At 40.6% G+C, this 7,059-nt stretch overlaps 1 non-coding gene across 1 annotated transcript; it reads right to left on the minus strand.

Annotated features, from left to right (window-relative positions):
- Nucleotides 1-599: 599 nt before the first annotated feature.
- TRNAR-CCG lies at nt 600-672 on the minus strand. The gene has a single exon. It is a non-coding gene; the product is annotated as a tRNA-Arg (tRNA).
- Nucleotides 673-7,059: the final 6,387 nt, after the last annotated feature.

Raw genomic sequence — 7,059 nt, forward strand, 5'->3', positions numbered from 1 at the left:
TATTCCTTCTACAGATTTTGCAAGAACAGTTTAAACTTTTCAGGCTAGGGAACTGAATCGGTCTGAAAAGCTTAAAGTCTGTTTGTATTTCTTTTACTACACTAATTTGCAAATCAACCCCACATACAAAATACTCCGTACTTTGACAACAGAAATCATAAATTATGTTCGTTATATTTGTATGTTGTAACAGCACAGTTGCTTCTCTATTAAACTCTGCTTAATACTGGAAATAAATTGGCTTGGAGCCAACAGAATTGGATCTGCTCATTCAACCCCTTGGGGTAAGGATGGGGAGAAAGTTTTGCAAATGAGGGAAAAAAAGGGGATGCCATCTGCCCAATCGCTTGTTTCTACTTTCTAAGGCTTTTTGTTTTCCCCCTTTCTTAAAAATTAGTATAAGTAAGCAAGAATAAAGCCTCATTTCTGGACAGATCTTATCTTTTATTTGCAAGCTCTCTATTACTGTTTCTAACGTGCATGGAAGGACCTCTCAATTTGTAATAACAATTGGCCTCGAGGCCGCTGCCGAGAAATAAACACTTCAAAACATCCTTTTCTGTCGTCAGTGCGGGTCTACACCAAAATTAACCCTGGTGCGACCCAGATGGGACTCGAACCCACAATCCCCAGCTCCGGAGGCTGATGCCTTATCCATTAGGCCACTGGGTCACCACAGGATCCAACTTTTCACACCATCTCCTTACGTGATGCCATCATCTTGCGTATGATTTGTGATTTGCCCCCAGCGGCGGCGCCGCGCGCGTGCGCGCTTCGGGTTCGTCGCCCTGGAGCTGCGAACCAGGTGACTGTGGGAGCGGCGCGCGCCCGCGACTTGGGTGCTGTCTTTCTCGTTGGGGTTTGCTCGGAAGGTTCTCAACTGCGCGTTAGGTTCGCCTTGGGAGCTTTAAGCAAAATTCCCGTGCTTTCCTCTCCCCAAGCCCAACCTGCCATTCTAATTCAATTGACCTGGACAGGTTGGGCGTCCGCGTTTTTAGTTTCCTCAGTCCCGCGCGTTAAGAGCCACCCAGGGCGGAGCGCGAGGGCCTGCCGCATCAGCCCTCCCCCCAGCAGTACCTTTTCTGTCCCTCACAACCCCTCCTTCCCTTTCTTTTCTTCATTTATCCAACAAACATTAATTTGATAACCTGCTCTGTGCTGCTGGGGACTATTGGGAAATTCCGGGCTGAAAAGGCTCTTCCATCCCAAGAGAGCGCGTCCAATCTACCTTCCTTCCCTGCTCCCCACTGTTGCATCCCTTCCCCTCTCCTGCCTCCCCTCTCCCTCACGACTAAACGCAAGATGAATATAAGCCAGTTCCCCAGTAATGACCCAAAATGGGTCACCTTCCTAAGGAGCGATGACATGCTACACTAATACACATTTTGGGGTAAGACAGGAAAATAGCCTTTTATAAAGGAAGTTAACAGTGAGAAGTTCCTGAAATCTCCTGAAATTGTGAAACAGGAGTCAACATTCCCTTTCTTCAGCAACAGTATAAAAATCGTCTTGCTCTCTTTCCTATAGTTCATGTGAACAGCTTTGCAATTCCGGCACACGGATTTTATAATGTTCTTGACACATTTCCTATTTTAGCCATAGTGGGTTGTAGCTTCTTTCTTTGTACCTGTAATTCATTGATATGTTGCAAAGTCAAAAAAAGCAGTTTGGAAAAAATACGTAAAATATGATTTATTTTTGTAAAGGAAGTGAATGTATGGAAGAATATACACTCACTCAACGGTGGTTACTTCTGAGGAATGATGTTTTGAGCATAGGTTGGACTTAAGACCTTATCTATCTTATTGGGAGACAATTCTCATTGGGTCTCTTGTGTTTCTGCATATCTTGCAAGCAGAGGCACTGTGACAGCTGCTGATCTGGAATCTCTATTCAAGGATAGCACAGCCTTGGGAGATAAAGACAGTGTCTCTGTATGAAGCAGAGGGAAGATTTGTTTACTGTCTAGTATAATAACTCAACCCACTGAGTGTACAGATGTCACCTGGACTTCTCTATAGCACTGGGTGGGAACTGGAGCTCAGGAAATTGGCACAAATACTGATACTCTGGCTATTGCAATTGCAGTGAGTAATACAGCCCTTTGTCTCTGATCCAGGTGTCAGAGACAGGAGTCTCTTGTCTTCTGCCAGAATCCATGAAACTATGGCAGGCTAACATATTAGCTTGCAAGAAGGGTGAAATCTCAAAGTCTTGACTTCTTCACATTCCAGTACTTCTCCTACAATCACTAGTGAAGATCCAGCTTTGGGTTTTTTTGGGTTTTAATTTACAATCTGTTGTCAACCAATAATTTTGTAAAATTTGATAAGGATGTTGTGGCATTTTCAAACTGCTATAAAAGTTTCTAAATGCTTACTGTAGATTTCTGTATGTACTTCGCTGGGGGCAATTAACAGTTTGTGGTCCACCACCAGTTCTGCAGTCCACACTATTAGTAGCAGTTATATACTTCTGTATTGTTTCCTGTGATGAGAATGCATCACCTTAGGAATTTTTAAAATTTCAGTACATACATATTTACTTCATTCTCTTTAATGGTTGTATAATACTTTGCTGACTGATTTTTCCACAAGGCACTTATTCATTCTTAATTATATCAATTATTGTTTTTTGGTTACAAATGACAGAAACTGACTTGAATCTAATCCAAAAAGGGAGTTATTGGAAGAATCCTGAGTAGCTCACAGAACTGAAAGAGCAGCTGGACACCCAGTGGACTTGGGGGAGGACACATTACTCCCAGGGATCCCAGGAGCAGAAATCCATAAACTTTCTCTCTAGGGTGCTGCCATCAGACACCTCAGTTTTGTTCCCTAGGTGTCTCCTTTCAAGATTCGGATTCTCAATAGAGAACAAGTGATTGGTCTGGTGTGAATCTGGGATGAGCTACTTTGATTAGCCAAACCCGGGTCACATGATCGCCTTTGGGGTGGTGAAGAGGGGAGAGTCAGAAAATAATTGGCAGCCCCATAAATTCATGCTGGATAGGGGAAAGGCAATTCCCCGGACAAAGTTGGCTGCTGGTACCTGAGGATGGGAGAAAAGGCAAGAGGCTGAAACAGCAGATATCTGTGACATTCCACCCCTTGGTTTTCAGCATACAAATGCACCCTTTTTTCTCATATGTATATACAATTCCCAAAATGCCCCTGGTTATTTATTATAAAATTGCCATTTTTGTAGGACAGAAACCATTGAGTGATTATTTATTATGAAATTTCCATTTTTGTAGGACAAAAACAGTTGAGTAACAGTAATGACAAAAGATCTAAATTGATAATTCTCCAAAGAAGATATATTAATGGCCAATAAGCACAAGAGAATATGCTTAATATCATTATCCACTAGGGAAATGCAAATCAAAACCACACGAGATACCACTTCATACCCACTAGGATGGCTATAATCAAACAGATTATAATAAATGTTGGTCAGGATTTGGAGAAATTGGAATCCTAATGCATTGCTAGTGAAAATGTAAAACAGTGCAGTCCCTTAAGTAAACAACTTAATTTTCCAAAACATTTCCTCAAAACTTTTTGACCTAGCAATTCCAATCCTAGGTATATATTCAAGAGAGATGAACACATGTCCACACAAAAACTTGTACACTAATATTCATAGCTGCATTCTTCATAAAAGTCAAAAAGTGGAAATAACCCAAATGTTCATCAACAGATGCATGGATAAACAAAATGTTGTGTATACATACAATGTTTGCTGGTTTGGATGTATTATGTCCCCCCCAAAACGCCATGTTCTTTGATGCAGTCTTGTGTGGGCAGACATTATTGGTGTTGTTTAGATTGGACTTCTTTGATTGAGTGTTTCCATGGAGATGTGACTCAATCAACTTTGAGTGAAATGTTTGATTGGATAATTTCCATGGAGTTGTTATCCAGCCTATTTAGGGTGGGTATTAACTGGATCACTGGAGTCGAATAAAGGAATTCACAGAGGGATTCAGAGCAACTGAGAGTGACATTTTGGAGAGAAGCTGCAGTCTAGAGAAGAACATCCTGGGAGAAAGCCATTTTGAAACCAGAACTCCAGAGCAGATGCCCGTCATGTGCCTTCCCAGCTAACAGAAGTTTTCAGACACCATCGGCCATCCTCCAGTGAAGGAACCCTGTGTTGATGCCTTACTTTGGACACTTTATGGCCTTAAGACTGTAACTTTGTAACCAAATAAGCCCCCTTTATAAAAGCCAATCCATCTCTGGTATTTTGCATTCGAGCAGCATTAGCAAACCAGAACACAATGGAATATTATTTGACAATAAAAGGCAACATACATGAATGAACCTTGAAAATAATCATGCTAAGTGAAAGAAGGCAGTCCTAAAACACCATATACTGTATGAATTCACTTATAGGCAAATCTATAGAGACAGAACATAAACTAGTGTTTGTCTAAGTTAATGGGTGATGAAAGTGTTCTAAAATTGATTATAATGATGGTTACACAACTCTGAATATACTAAAAACCACTGTATTGTACACTTTAAATTAGAGCGAATCACATAGTATGTGAATTACATCTCAATAAAGCTCTTTTAAAAAGAGTTGAAATTTAAGACCCGTGGAAACCACAAAGAAAATATCAGAGACTATGCAAACTCATAGAGACAGAAAGTAGACTACAGGCTGCCAGGGGTGGGGACAGGGGTAGTGGGGAGCTAATGCAAAATGAGTGTAGGGTTTCTGTTTGGAGTAAAGAAAAAGTTCTAGTAATGGTTGGTGTGATGGTACTGCAACTTTGAGAATGTGATTAATCCCACAGAATTGTATGCTTGGGAGGGGCTGGGAAGGGAAGATTTATGTTGTATATATGTTTCCTTAATTAACAAAATAAGGTAAGAAAGAAGGAAGGAAAGAAGGGAAAAAGGAAGGAAGGGACGGAAGGAGGGAGGGAGGGAAGAAGAAAGGAAGGAAGAAACTAAAGAGATAATGATGAGTAAATGGAGTACATGATACTGGATCAGATCCAAGAATGGAGGAGAGACGTTTCCAAAGGACATTATTGGAACTTAGGAAAATTTGGAGTATAGAATGTAAGCTTTATATCAACATTAAATTTCTTGAACTTGATAATTGTACTTAAAGTGATTACACAAGTGAATATCACAAAAGTATTATGTATTCAAGGAGTAAAATGTGTGCAACATGCTTTCTAAAGTTCAGAAAGTAGATGGGTAGATAGACAGACAGATAAACAGATCATAGAATGATTTGGCATAGGTGGCAAAATGTTAAAATTGGTAGATCTGGGTATCTGGAGTGGGAAGGTTCTCTGGATGGGATTTGTATTTTTTTTTCCTTTTTTTTTTTTTTAAATTAAATTCAGTTTTATTGAAATACATTCACACACCATACAATCATCCATGGTATACAATCCACTGTCCACAGTATGATAACATAGTTATGCGTTCATCACCACAATCTATCTCTGAACATTTTCCTTACATCAGAAAGAACCAGAACAAGAATAAAAAAATAAAAGTGAAAAAAGAACACCCAAATCATCCCCCCCATCCCACCCCATTTGTCCTTTAGTTTTTATCCCCATTTTTCTACTTGGGATTTGTATTATTTTTGCAACTATCCTATAATTTTGAAATTACTGCAAAATAAAAAGTTAAAAAAAAAAGAGTTGAATGTTGACAATTTCTATTTGTTTTACCTAATCAAATACAGCGATTCCACATTCAAATGCAAATGTACTTCCCCGTCTCTGGTGAAAGCCACACAAAGTCACCTCCAGTTAAACCACACTCAGGGGAAGTCAGGGGGTTATCAGTCTGAGCCCAGGATCTTTAGATCTGTTCTTCCTTTATTTCTGTTGGCATCCTCTCTCATTATGTTATATCCTTGCATTAAAAGGTAAATCAAAATGCCTCCAATGTACTCCAACATATGAAGAAAAAAACAAGGAAATACTAACAAAAATTTCTGGTTCATCACGTGAGGAAATATGTACTGGATCAGGCTGATTCTTCCCATTCCACATCACCTGTGCTTTCAGCAAACCACACAGCTGGTCTCTCAATTCTGTGATCAGCGGGTAGATGATCCAAACCACCATTCCAGACTTGCAAGTGTAGGGTTAGGGGTCTTCCATTAATTTCTTCTACTGTTTCTTACCACCAGGCATGGGAATAAAAGAGAGGTGCCCCAGGGGACTCTCCATCCACACCCTCCCTGTCCTCGTTGGACAGCAGCAACTCAACCTCCTCCTGAGTCAGGGTCAATCATCTGACTTATTCCATGAGGAGAAGTAGCCAGTGGAGTTATCTTGCTCCCTGATATCCTCTTATGTAGACTGAAACCTCTAGATTGGAATTTCAGGGGCAGAAATAAAAAATTTTGAGACCGGGTCACCAGGTGTATTTTTAAGAGGCACATATCCTGTCTCCTACCCCCATCCTGGTTCCCGAATCAAGCATGAGAAAAGAAGTATAAACTGTTCATCTTTTATTCAAAGTTTTGTATCCAGGTCTGAAGATGGCATGCACATCTCACAAAGTATTGCTTCTCAGCTGTGCCATAGTGGTCTTTGGTAAATCATTGTACTGTTCTATAAAGCAAACTTCTCCTGGATACATGATAAAACTGTGACTCCCATGGGCATCAACCTTATTTCTTTTGATGTGGAGTGAGTTTCCTGACTGGAGGCAATGTTGTGGGGGAATCTATGACAGAATACAAGACTTGCAGAAAGTGTATGGATGGTGGTTCTGGCAGCAGAGTGACACATTGGAAAGTAAATATTGCCTAAATCCAGATTAAATGTCTCTGGCTTATCCATGATGGAAAGTGACCAATGTTGGGGTCCTGACAACCAGGTAATTGAATAGGCCTCCAAAGTTTGATGCCAGCATCAGGGCTGGTGTCTGTTGCAGGAAAGTTGGGCGCCCAGCAGTAGTGGTAGCCAGACTAGCTGCAGTGAAGGGATGTGCATGTTGCTGAACCTATACATAGCCTCTATCTCTTCCAACTTGGCCATGTCATTGATGATCCCATTAAGTAAGCGCT

Source organism: Choloepus didactylus, chromosome 18, assembly GCF_015220235.1.
Source record: "Choloepus didactylus isolate mChoDid1 chromosome 18, mChoDid1.pri, whole genome shotgun sequence".
Taxonomy (NCBI): domain Eukaryota; kingdom Metazoa; phylum Chordata; class Mammalia; order Pilosa; family Megalonychidae; genus Choloepus; species Choloepus didactylus.